The sequence below is a fragment of the Pan troglodytes genome, chromosome 11 (assembly GCF_028858775.2).
Source record: "Pan troglodytes isolate AG18354 chromosome 11, NHGRI_mPanTro3-v2.0_pri, whole genome shotgun sequence".
Taxonomy (NCBI): domain Eukaryota; kingdom Metazoa; phylum Chordata; class Mammalia; order Primates; family Hominidae; genus Pan; species Pan troglodytes.
The window spans coordinates 75,071,397-75,085,393 of NC_072409.2; the positions used below are offsets into that span (position 1 = coordinate 75,071,397).

Genomic DNA, 13,997 nt, shown 5'->3' on the forward strand with positions numbered 1-13,997 from the left:
CATGGCAGAAAGCAAAGGAAGAACAAAGGCATGTCTTACATGGCAGCAGGCAAGAGAGAAGTGCGGAGTGAAGGAGGGGAAAAGCCCCATATAAAACCATCAGATCTCATGAGAACTCACTCACTACCACAAGAACAGCATGGAGGTAACTGCCCCCATGATTTAATTACCTCCCACTAGGTCCCTCCTGTGACACATGGGGATTATGGGAATTACAGTTCAAGATGAGATTTGGGTGGGGACACAGCTAAACCATATCAGGGACATTGCATTTCTTGAGTAAATTCAAGTGTGTTGTCTTCAGTTTATTTTGATTCTTCATTTGACTTAAAGCAAATGCATCCCTTTCCAGGACCATCCTGGTAAACATAGCCAGGTCTTCAGAAGTGCTTGTAAAACTGCATGAGGTCACTATGGGGTTGGGGTGGCTGATGACTCTACTGTGGGTTTATGGAATGCCAAGTGGCAGAAACCTAAGACTATTCCTCATTTTCTTAAGCCAGTAGAAGCAATTATAACATGACTCATTATGGCAGGGGTTCATATGTGTCCTTGTGTGCATGTGGGTAGGTCATGGGTTATTCAACATTTCAGCAAAATGTTTATAAAGAGCTGGGGGCTGGGCATGATGGAAGTGGTTGGCCTGCACAAGGGTGAGTATTTTATCACTGGCATGATTTAGAATTGTTGGTACATAGTGATAATAAAAAGCAGACAAGTTGGTTTTATTATTGTTTTAAAATTCTCTACAGACCATGCACTCTCTTACCCCATTCCCCCAAGGCAGGCTTTCTCCACTGTCCCTTCTACTTGGTAACATCCCTGCAAAACATTCAGCTAGAGCTAGGATAAGCAATGAGGAAAATTCACTGTCTTACAAAAAGAAATCTGGAATCAAGTGGTTTCAGGATTGGTTTAGCAGCTTAAGGATTTCAAACAGGTGTGGGGATTTTTCTGTCTTTCATTTCTCTCTCGTCATCCTGGCTAAGTCATCAGCTTGCCCCTCATAACCCAAGATGGCATCAGGTGGAGATGAGACAATGTCTGCTCCAAAAGGGGGTGTTTCTTTCCAATGTCTCTTTTAAATAGGGAGGACAGTTTTCCACAAAGCCACTCCATGGTTCAGGATTGGGTCACATAGCCATGAAATAGAGTCAGCAAACTACTATAGCCCGTGGGCCAAATCTGGCTAGCCACCTGTTTTTGTTCAGCTCACAAACTGAGAATGGTTTTTACATTTTTAAAGGATAAGAAAAAATCAAAAGAAAATAAATATTTCATAACATACATAAAATCCAAGTTTCATTGTCCATCAATAAAGCGTTATTGTAATACAGCCACACCCAATTGTTTATGTACTGATTAGGGCTGCTTTTGAGCAGCAGAGCCAGAGACCCCTGTGCACTGTCCATGGAGCAGCCTGAGCAAAGCACCAAGCTGAGAAAGTGCATGGGAGAGCAAAGTGTCTGATGCAGTTGGAAAAGACACTGAGGAGATTGGGTTAAGGTAAGATTTTGGAAGGCCTTGAGTGCTGAGCTGAAAAGGAAAACTTTGTCTTGTTGAAATGAAGGCTTTTGAGGAAGGATGAGCTGTCCTGAAATGTAACTTGATGAATATGACAGATAGGATAGAAGTCTGATGTGATATGATTGATCTGTAATAGTGGTTAGCTCTGTGTCTTAGTCTGCATGAGCTGCTACAACAAAATAAATGTTGTAGCATTTATTTTGTAAATAAGGAATTTTATAAAACAAAATTCCTTAGATCAAGGAATTTATAAAAATAGAAGTTTCTTCCTCACAGTTCTGGAGGCTGGGAACTTTATGATCTAGACACCAGCAGAGTCCGTGGCTGGTGAAGGCTCTCTGCTTCACACATGATGTCTTCTTGCTGCATCCTCTCATAGTGGAAGGGGCAATCAGGTTTCCTCAAGCCTCTTCTATAAGTATACAGATCTCATTCTTGAGGGTGGAGTCCTCATGACCTCATCATATCCTAAAGCCCTCACCTCTTAATACTGTCTCATTGGTGATTAGGTTTTGATATATAATTTTGGAAGTACACAAACATTCAGACCATAGCACTCTGCCATATAACCAAAATTATAAAGAGATCTCACCAATCTTAATATAAAGCTAGGAAAATGCAATGTGGCTAAATGGACTTGAACGTGTGTTTTGTGCTGGATTCACTGAGATTTTTTTTAAATGGAGTTGAACTTCAATATTTAAAAAATCTGAATTTGTAACCTCTCTCACATGACAAGAATCAGCTGGAGCTGAGTTGGGACTGTTATTTTTAGGTTTTCCATAGTCTATCATGAGTTAGTATTCTTTTGACATTGAGGCCAAGTGTGAGTTGCTATTTATCGTTGCTGTTTAGGGTAAATGCTAGCTGCTGTAACAAATAAACCCTGACATTCCACTGGCTCAGTATCTAATATATAGAAGTACATCACTTACCGATGTAATAGTCCAACACAACACAAAGGTTCCTGGTAAGTGGATAGTCTTCTTCCATACGATCGTTTAGGGGCTAAAGGAATTTTCCATCTCATGGCTCAGCCATCTGAACCTTAGAGGCCTATGTATGCAGCTGGTGGATGGGGAAGAGAAGAGAGAGAAGGGTTAGTTTCTGAATTGCCTTGGCTCAGAAGTAACATACAACAATTTTGCTCATATTCTATTGGCAAGAACTAGTTAATGGTCCCAATCAGCTTCAAGGGAGCTATAAAAAGTATTCCATGCAGCCACTTTGTAGCAACAACTATTTATGGAAAAGGGAACATGGATTTGAGTAGACAGTTGGTCATTTCAGCTACTATCATCTTTTCTCTACTGTTTTTCTAATGGTTTAGGGTTTACTCATGACTTTTCTTATTCTTGACTGATCTCATTTGCATTACTTAAGAAGTACTTGTAGGCAATTGGCTTTGTAGCTCCTGGTGTGTGGTTAATGCATTACTTTAGAACAACAATTTAGTGGATATAAAGAGTCCTTCCTGGATGGGAATGCTTTGTTAAATTTATACTGGTATCTAGTCACTATATCTGTATGCTGACCATTTTGGTCTTTCTACCAGCTTCCTTCTGTTTAGATACTGGACTTTATATTTTGTTTCCTTTGTTTGTGTAGCAGACTCCTTCAAAACTTTATGGTGTAAAAATACCCAGTCATTTTATTAAGATGATGGGTTCTATGGGTCAGGAATTTGGACAAGCACAGCAGGGATGGCTTAACTCTGCTTCTTGGTGACTGGGTACCTAGCTGAAAGGCTTAAATGTCTGGGTGTGGTGGCTTGCACCTGTAATCCCAGCACTTTGGGAGGCCGAGGCAGGCGGATCATGAGGTCAGGGAATCGAGACCATCCTGGCTAACATGGTGAAACCCTGTCTCTACTAAAAATACAAAACTTAGCCTGGCGTGGTGGTGGGTGCCTGTAGTCCCAGCTACTCGGAAGGCTGTGGCAGGAGAATGGCGTGAACCTGGGAGGCGGAGCTAGCAGTGAGCCGAGATCCACCATTGCACTCCAGCCTGGGTGACAGAGCGAGACTCTGTCTCAACAATAAAAATAAAAATTAAAAAAAAAAAAAAGGCTTGAACATCTGCAGACCAATTCAGATGGCTGGAGAATGGAATCCTCTCAAGGTTCCTTTACTCATATCTGTGAAGACTGGAATGTTGGGATTGTCACCTGTAGTGTTCCAAATGGCCTCCCCATGTGGTTTGGGCTTCCTCACAGCATGGCAGCCTTGGATAGTCAAACTCCTTACATGGTGCCTTAGGACTCCAAGAGCAAGTATTTTAAACAAACGAGGCAGAAGCCCTGTAACCTTTTATGACCTAGCATTGGAAGTCACATGGTGTCACTTCGGTAGAATGCTATTGGTCAAAACAGTTGTCAGCCTACCTTGATTTAAGCAGAGGGTACTTAGACCCTACCTCTTTATGGGAAGAATGTCAAACAACTTGAAGCCATGTTTTAAAAGGTACATAGACTGTCACATTAATTGGTATCTTTGTGCACGTAATATAAAGCAGGCCATTTAGCGAAAGGAGTAAATTTTCATCAAAAGCTCAAAATATCTCTAACTTTCTTTGATCATCTCTCATCACTGTAAGGAGCTAAAATGAATAAGGACAATTCTAATTGCTTTAAACTGTGAAATATGCTACACATCCCAGGTACTCTCTTTAGAAGTCTGGATTTCTTTTTTTGAATTTTAATGCATTGGACTTTGAGGCAATATGGAATCCTGTCTGGTCTGGAATCCTCTCTAGCCTGATATGTGGCTTCCCTCCTAAAATGTGTTTAGGTTTCAAGTCTGGCTTCAGACCAATCAGGCTATCTCAAACAGAATTTATAATTATGGGATGCATTTGGATCTATATCGGGAATATCACCTGGGGTGCACAGAAGAATTCTGGGAGTCCATGATCTTGGATGGGAACAATTACATGTTTATTTTCACTAACCTCTAGTTAAAATACAGCATTTTCTTCAATTACAAATGTAGGCAATAAATTATATTTATTAATTGTATATATATTTTTATTAATCTTTTCAGTACCTATGACTCCAGGATTTGCCAGTGAAAGAAGTCAACAATATTTTAACTTTGATCTTAACCAAAAGGCCAAGAAGTGATGCTAATATTTTCATATACTACGACAGTTGCAGGTATCTTGAAATTCTGTTTATGTTCATCACTACTTTAAAGTTGTGATAGTTATTAGCTATGCTTCTAAATGACATGTGACTACAGTCTCCCTGTCTATAGACACACGTCTATCATAGCTGGGTAGTAATCCAGGCAACTCTGCCACAAGTCATGGGCTCAGCCACCAGTCCACGAAGTCTCCAGTCACACATATTGCTTCGGACTATTCTCTATCCCCAGTTGTCAATTAACTAAAATATTAAATGAGGTAAGTTATTTTCATTGTTTGATAATGTTTTGCAAAACTGAACAGGCCAAATGAGAATTTATAGCCCTGGCTAAGGTGGTGCAGTCTGTTCTTCCTGGAATTCCCAGAGGTTGCTCAGGTTTAGGATTCAGGTGCGATTGAGGGAGGAAACACCATGAGTCAGGGCACAGAAACTTGATCAAGTGGTATAAGCCCTGGTAACATTTTTCATTTGGAAGTTTCAGTGTTCTGCCCTAATAGATGGGGTCATGTAATGAAAAGACAGAAGCTTTACAAAATTAGTATTTTGGGAGATAGGTGATACAGGCACATTGCACAAAATTGAAAAATTCAAAAGGAATTCAGTGAAAATATTTATATTACTCCTGTCCCTCAGCCACCCAATTTTCTTCCCCAGAGACAACAACTGCTACCAGTTTTTTTGGTATAATTATCGATCGAATGAATATGTATGCAATCAACATCCACCATAAACACATGCCAAGCCCCTACTATAACAAGAGTCCCTTATTTTGGGGGTATCATGAAAATAAAGCATGACATTATAAAATTCAAATTGGTATGGAAAGATATCAGTTACAAAAGAAAATCTTTCTTGATCCTTCTCCTTTTAAAAAACTTTTTTGGGATCGTTTATTTTTTAGTGCTTCTGGTGCCTAGCTCCATACTTTAAATAAAGTGCTTATATCTCTATTTCTGGACTTATCAACTTCAGATAGGACTCTCCAGTATGATATGTTTTATCTAAAGCAACCTATATTAACTAATGTAAGTGAACTCCTCTCTTTCCATTTTTCAGTTAGTTATTATTCTTAATTCCTCTTTTGGTTATCTTCACAACTTTAAAAACTATTTCTTTTGTAGTGTCAACATCAATAACATTCATTTTTTGCTCTATAAATATGATTATTCTATGCATTGTCCATATGTTCATTCTAAATATTAACAATAATTCAAAACTTCTAAGTTTTTATGAAATATTATAACTTAATACAAATATTTGTTATTTCCAAAATGATTATTGTGATTGGACCTTTAGAGAAGGAAATATAATCAAAACTGCTGCCATGCAAAGCAATGTTAATAATAACACCAATTCTTATGGAATACTATCAATCCCACTTTAAAGATGAGGATGTAGAGATCCGAGGGGTTCAGAACCTTGTCCCAAGGTCTCACCGTATTTGGTAGAGCAAAGTAGACACGGTTTGAAACCAGGCAGTCTGATTCTAGTCCATGATACTCACTATTACACTGTTCTGCCTCTTTAAGCAACAACATCAAATGGATTCTCTTGCCTTCTACTCCATCAATTTCCTGTCACCTGAAATTCTTTGTAGTGAAGAATATATGAAAATGGTTGAAATAAAATGTAAAAATAACCCCTTTGCCCTTCCCATAACCATTGCCCACCCCCAAAAAAATCAACGTCGATAGTTTGGTGGGTTGTCTTTCCAGTCCTTTTTCTATGTAGTTTAACGAGCTCACATACTTTACCAATTGCTTGCTTTTTGATTTGGATATCTTCCCATATGAGCATATAAAAATCTATTACATCCTGTTGAGATAGCACTTTAAAATTCCTTTATATGGATGTACCCTACTGATGGATGTTTGGATTGCTTCCAGTTTTCACTATTACACACAAAGCAGCCAAGAACATCTTAGCTCATGCTCTTTGGGCACATGTGTTTTTCTCTAGGATATGTTGGTAGCAATGAAATTGCTGAGAGTGTAGGCACATTTAAAATTGTGATAACTCTTGCTAAATTGCTTCCCTTCTACACACAGAAGGCTTTAAAATGTACACTTCTTCCACGTTGAATGAGAATGTTTGTTTCTTTATAGCACCTTCAGCATTTGAAATCATCGATATTTTTACTTTTTGTGAGGCTGATGGGCAAAAAATTGATAAACTGGTTGTTCGTAAGTGATTCTTTTATTACTAATAAGGTTCACCATCTTTTTATTGACATTTTGTCATCTGTTTGTTGACATTTGTAATTCCCCTGCAAATTGCCCGTTCATAGCCTTTGCTCATTTAACAATTGAGATATGGGCCTCTTATAGATTTGTAGGAGATCTGTATAGTTTGGATAATAATCCTTTATTTAGTGCATTGTATATATTTTCTTCCAATGGCGTGCTTATTTTTCAATTTTATTTGTGCTTTCCTTTGTCATACAGAATTTTACATTTCTATGTAGCCAAATCTGTTAATCTACCATGGATATTTCAGTTAGTATCTCAAAGCCAAGGTGTTTAAAATTGCATTTCCCATCGTGCCCCCAAATACCTTCTCCTCTTGACCATTTGAAACTTGAGTCTTGTTTTTTTTTTTTTTTTTTTTTCATTACAAGGGCAGTTAGAAAACTTCATGGCCAATGATCTTGTAATTTTTTTAAAAAGTAAAAGAGAAGTGTAAAGATATCTTTTTAAATGCAATTATCATGCTCTTCCACGTTGCAGCAGACAACAATAGGTTGATAAGCTGGTGTGTTTGCAAGTTCCTGCACTGAAACATTATTACAAATTACTCAATGTGTTGCCTGGGGATAGGTCCTCCACCCTGATGTTGTCAAACTTAATTTGGTTCTCTTTAGCTCACTAATCTCCAAACCAGACCACTTTTCAGCCCACAGAGACCCGCCTTTTTATTGTGAGCACAATAAGGGTCGAAAGCATGTGGAAGGAATGGTTCAACGTTTTGCATTAACCCCAGGGCAGGTGTTCCTTCATGGTGGTAAAAATGGTTCCTGAATTCTACCCATATTGGAGTGAGGGTTGATAGCAAACCTAGGGGACATGATCAGTTTAAAAAATTGCATTTCTTTCCTTCCTTCATGGGCTCCTCTCCATGCCTCCTGCTCCTCCTGACCCTCCCATCTGCCCTGGCAAGGAAGAGAGCACACTGCTTTCTGTCCATTCTTTGCCCTCTTTCTTGGCTTCCATAGCTATACTTTGGGGACCTCACAGTAACTTCCCAGTGCAGAGCACTTGACTGCACGGAACCTGGATTGACTCAAACCTGTGAATTTCCCTTCCTGAAACCTAGGATGCCATGGAGTCCCCCAACTGATTTCATAAATTTGGTGTCACATTGTAAATCAAGCAGCTGCAGAGTGGCTGGGACATCTGTTTGGTTCTGTTATTCTCTTTACTCCAAAAGGAAACTAACTCCAAAAGGTCAGTAAAATGTGCACATTGCCAGTAAGTGCCTATGTTATTCTTCCCAGGCATGGATCAAAAATATCAGGATCTTTTGCTTGTTAAAAGTAAAATTTTGTGTGCACACACACACACACTTATTGTAGCTTCATGGAACTCTGCCTAAAGGATAAGGCAATATATCCTTTGTTTGCTTTTGTAGGAAAAGCAAATAAATAAGTGGTATCCTGGAGTTTACTTAGATATCTGTTCATCTTTACCAATTTAAAGATGTTGGAAACAGTGATTAAAAAATAGCTAAAGAGGATGAAGAGGATGCAAGACAAGAACTGCTATCCATAACCATTAGGTTGGACATGGGAGGCCACTTTCTTTAACAGGATTTTTCCTATTTCTCTTTCTCATAGAGAGTGTTAGGCTAGGCTGTGCTATGCTTACAAATACCCTTTCCCTATTCCCCACCCACAGCTGCGTATTACTCACTTTACATTACACAGGTTCGTTTCTGGTTCTTGCAGGCCTGATAGGGGGCAGATAATCCTCCTGGGAATTGATCTCCATGCTGGGAGGAGGGGAACTCAGTGCCAGAGGGTTGCACACCGCTCTTAAGGGCAGTTCTGTAAGTGATAGATGTTACTTCTGCTTTGTTTCTTTTGACCGGAACTGGCCACATGGCCCTACCATGGGGGTTTGGAAATATGGAAGAGCGTATTTGATAAATAGTAAAGGTCTCTGACACACAAGCTGTATCTGAGGCAGACATAAAAAAGATATAATTCCTCATGTTTACTACTTAATTTTTGACTTAGCAACAGTCCCCTTCACACTTCCCCCTTTCTTTTCACTTCTACTACCAATATCCATAAAATATGCTAAAATCTAATTTTAAATAAAAGGTTAAAAGCCAATATGACTTAGAAGGTGTGTATACAGAAGAATATCTATGGACTGTATATAGCTCTATATAAAAATTATTCTATCACAAAATATAGAGTTCTTAATTAAAAGTTCCCAACCAAGTTAATTCCCAGCCCCTAAACAGTTTCTAGAGTAGACTACGCATTCAGCAGCACAAAACACCTTCACTATAAACCCTCCTGACCAACACTAATTAAATATACAGATTCCTGGTCTCTGTCCTAAATCTACTTACACCGGAATTTCCTGGGGTAGGGCCCATTTTGAAAGAGCACCACAGATAATTCTAATAAATACTGAAATTTGAGAAAGGCTAGCTTGTATTAATTTTCCCAGGAGCATTTACGTATTTCAAAAGACAGCTGAAAGAAGGAAATGTTTCATATGAAGGAGTGATTTGCTAAAAGCTGAGATTCAAACACCAGTGGGGCAGTAGTCTTTGAGTGAGGGCCTTTCTGTATTGGGCCATACTCAGCATGTTTGCTTATGTAGCTATTCAGCTACGTAAAGTTGACATGTACAGTATTTTGGGGGTATCCTATAGTATTCTATTTTTGCATTTTCTGGCTCACCCTCATGGAGGATAGTTTCCTATTAATGGCTTTTCCATTTTGCCTGTAGGATCATCTTCAGTGGTTTTTGTTTTGTTTTGTTTCCTATGGGATTCTCAGATCCCTGGAATATGAAAGTATCCCTACAGAGTAGTTTTTGCTTAGTTTTACCAGGTGTCCCGTGGATTTCACTTGCTCAGGACAACTTGCCTGAGGTTGGCTTCATGACACATGCAGAGAATTCCTAATTTACACATGGCACGGGCATGCCTTTTTCGGTCCTGTGCATCCAAGGCCAAGGGCAGAGATATACTTCCTTGCTGCTTGGTAGGCCAACTGTAATGTTTGTTTCTGGTCTCCTCTTCTTGAAGAAAATAGTCCCTCCAGTCTGCTCAGGGCAGATATCTTACTCCCTCAGGAGCATCAGAATTTCTAGATCTGATCTGATTTCCCCAGCACCCATCCTTTGGAAGCCGTGGTATCATCTCTAAGATATAACTCTGTAGCTTTTAATTTGTCCTTTTCCTTCCTGGTACCTGAAGATATTCATGTCTTTATTTTGAATTCAGCTTAGAAGTTTTTTAAAAAATGGGTCTATTTGATCCATTGTGTGTTTGGAGCCAGGCCCAGGAAAAAGCTTATACTTCATGACTCTTCAGTCTGCCATTTCTCTTGAAGTTTTATAAGGTTGTTTAGGAGGCGTGTTACTTTACCCTTAGTTATATTCATTTGTTTTGTGCTGCCACTGCTGTTTTGTTTGGTGAATTTTCTTTGCTCTTGAACAATATTTGATGTTAAAAAGGTCCCATTTCAAGCAGAAAACAGGCCATTAGTCACACTCTCCCATGGAACTGAGTTTATTTTCCTCACATAGTTCTCATCACACTATATTGCAGTCAGTTCCAGACAGCTTTGCTTTCTGCACCGTAGGCTTCTGGGCCCAGTGATCAGATCTCATTAATCTTTTTATCTCCAGTTCTGGCACAGTGCCTAGCACATAGGATTGGACAGAAGAGGTTTGTGCTATTGGTTATTAAATAGAAATCCTTGCCGATGATGATGATGATGGCGATGAATGCTACCACAATAGGAAGGGCCTCACAGAATTCTGATCCTGGTATGGATGGCTAGAACGTCCTTCTCTGTTTATTGGATTTTTAAGTGCTGTTAATGGCTATTAACTAGTCTGTGTAGATTAACACCTGCTCCCTGCCTGGATGCATACACAGCCATTAGTTGCAGAGAATAGCCTCCCTGAGGGATCAAAAATACATAAAAATTTGGGAAAGGATTTGTATCCTTTTTCTCAGTGATGGCCTCTGGTCCCCAGGTACCTGCTCCACGACCATCTGCTACAAGCTCTGCCTGCCCCTCCACCCACTCAGCCTCCCTTCCTCCCTCTCTTCCTCCTATCCTTCCACTCTTCCTCTCTTTTTTTCTCTCTTTTACAACTATAGATGAGGTGCTTTGCTGAGCAAAACCATAGTAATTTATAATAAATACTTGTTGGATGAATTCTCTAATTATCCTTAAAAGGACAAAAATACAGTCTAGCTCATTTTTTCATACAAAGGCATCCTCTAATGTATAAGTGAATTATAGCTGTTAGCATTTACTAACCACATCATCATCTACTGGGTACTTGTTGCTAAGCATTTTACACTTACGGAATCATTTCACCTTGTACATGACCTGTGAGATGGAGGATATTACACATATGTTGAATCTTACTGGAGGCAGGGAGTAGGCAGAGAATAATTCATTCCAGAGCACGTACTCTGGGAATGGTAGAGCTGAGGTCTGAACACAGCCTGCCTGGCTATAAAGGCTGTCCTCCTAAACATTGTACGTGCTTCACACAGTACCCATCAGCTGAACAAACAGTCCCTATGGAGGGTCCACCAGGCCCACCCACACAGTTGGGATTCTTGTTTTTGATTCAAGAGTGATATAGAGAGGTAGAGAGTGCTGGGCTCCTCTTTCCCTTCCAGACTGGCAGACTCAGAAGGATGAGGAAACAAAGACATTAGTTTTTCTATGGCAAGTCTGAGGCTGACAGCTGGGGCCAATATCAAGGAATTGTGGCCTAAATATCTTGTACTCCTCTTCTGGTTTCTAGATGATGAGGGTAATATTCCAAGGATGTCATGATAGCAATATTAAAATTATTATTGTCAATATTAGAAAGATAAGGCAATAGCCTCAAGAAGAGAATACCCAAGCTAAGTTTCTCTAATAATCCAAAGTCTGTTTTGAGATGCAAGCAAGTCTATTTTACAGTTTAAAAAGAGAGAGAGAAAGGAAGAAAGAAAATGCTAGCCTTAACACAGGCTCTAAAGGGGCTGCCAGCCTCTGTGTGGGCGATGTCTAGCACCATAAGAGAGGAAGTTTGGCTAAGGCAGGACTCTGAATAAGAGAGGATGCCTACCTTCTCTGCTCTGGGGACAAGGATCTAGAATATAATTATGTGTGTGTGTTTCTGTGTAGGGTGCATTGAACCAGATATCTATTCATTGCAGTCTCTGGCAACTCTATGTTAATAAAGAAGATTAAGCGGAGGACATGGGGGAGCCTCCAGAAAACTTCTTTGTGAGGAAGCTAACATGCATTCTGTGTCTCTTCTTCTGGCTTAGCTCCTTCCAGTTGGCTGAGATTTAAAGGATGGTTGGAGATCCAGCAGCCATCTTGGACCCATAAGGTGAATCATGATGAAGCAAAATGACAGAAAGAGCCAAGATCCTTGTCCTGTGGAAAGCAATACAGGTCCTGGACTGCTCTTGTTACACTAGAAAAAATGTACTTTTAGTTTGTTTATTTATTTTTGAGACAGAGTCTTGTGGAGTCTTGCTCTGTCTGGCCCAGGCTGGAGTGCAGCAGTGCAATCTCAGCTCACTGCAACCCCTGCCTTCCAGGTTCAAGTGATTCTCCTGCCTCAGCTTCCCAAGTAGCTGAGATTACAGGCACGTGCCAGCATGTCTGGCTAATGTTTGTATTTTTAGTAGAGACAGTTTTTTGCCATGTTGGCCAGGCTGGTCTCAAACTCCTGACCTCAAGTAATCCAACTGCCTCGGCCTCCCAAAGTGCTGGGATTACAGGCATGAGCCATCACGCTGGCCCTTTTAGCTAATTTAAACAACTGCTAATTTTGATTTTACACCATTTGCAGTTAAGCCTAATTGTAGCTGATCCATCCTATACCAAGTGACTCCCAACGGACACTACACAGCATAAGTTGGAAAGAATCAAAGCCTACTTAACAATTAAATTGTTTTGTGTGTAGCACAAAACAGACCAGAGAAATCCTGTTTGAGCAGTGGTGAGGGTGTTCACACTGCTCGAACATTGTTCCCAAGTTGTGATAGAGGAAGAGGGGAACTTCCTCTAACTTTTTCTGTGTTGCTTTCGCTTCTCACCAACGCTTTTTGCCAGGTGCCTTTGCTGTTTTGATCAGAGAATGCTAATTGCTGATTGTTCCATCTCATTAGGTAAAGTGGGAATTTGGTGAGGCCCATTCCTTGCATTAGGGCAGGATGCTAAAACGGTCTTGGTGATGCTGAAAAGCCAGGCTCCATTTCTTTTTCTCCAGAGAGAGAGGCTATGTGGATGAAGATGATGAGGATGGTGGGGGCAAGATGGATGCTCTGGGACAGAAGTACACTTTGCTTTTGGAAAACAAAGAGGCCTCTCCTCTTGACAAGCCAGTTCTGCTAAGTGAACCCTGGATAGAAACTAAGGGAACATTTAAGAGTGAATGGAATTTTAAAAATTGCACAATGCAGTGAGATGGCAGTTACAGTGAAGTCTTTGCAATTATTCTTGCTGATAGTGAAGGATCTTATCATGATCCCTGTGGGCCTGGATGAAGCCACTTCCTTCACATGGATGTGATGGTATCCCGTGACTTGGCTCCCGAACAACTCCTGCTTAGAAGCTGATGCTGCACTTGGAAAAATATTTCTAATGTTTGAATAATGACAATACACTGTGAGTCTTGAAATGGTTTCCCAGCTTGAGCAAGGACAAGGACTTTATTGAAGGATTGTGCCTGGAGGGAAATGATTGGCAATTATCTGCTTCATTATGTCTTTTGGGGCAGTACAAACAAACAGGGCATCAAAGTAATACATGTCTTTAGGTTTTGGATATATGGGGAACATTACATACATTAGTAGCAATGGTAGCACTGACCAGATGCTGGATACGTTCTAAGCACTTTACCGATGTTAGCACAGCTGATCCAATAGTTCCACAAGGCAAATTCCATCACTATCCTCATTCCGATTTTCAGATGAGGAAACTAAGGCATGGTTATTAATTTGTCCACAGTTACAAGGTTAGGTTACGTATAGTTAGTATAAGATAGAGATGGGATTTGAACCAGGGAGTGGGTTCCAAAGTCCAAGCTCTTAACCAGTACATGAGACCATCTGT

The 13,997-nt window shown here is 40.0% G+C and overlaps 1 long non-coding RNA gene across 3 annotated transcripts in view; it reads left to right on the forward strand.

The window, feature by feature from the left end:
- LOC107976696 (uncharacterized) overlaps window positions 1-13,997 on the forward strand; it is a 188,303-nt gene that overhangs the window by 138,909 nt on the left and 35,397 nt on the right. For all 3 annotated transcript variants that reach the window (XR_010148711.1, XR_010148709.1, XR_010148710.1), the window contains 2 exons: window positions 4,569-4,681; window positions 4,782-4,929. This is a non-coding gene — a long non-coding RNA (uncharacterized LOC107976696). The remainder of the gene's footprint in view (window positions 1-4,568; window positions 4,682-4,781; window positions 4,930-13,997) is intronic.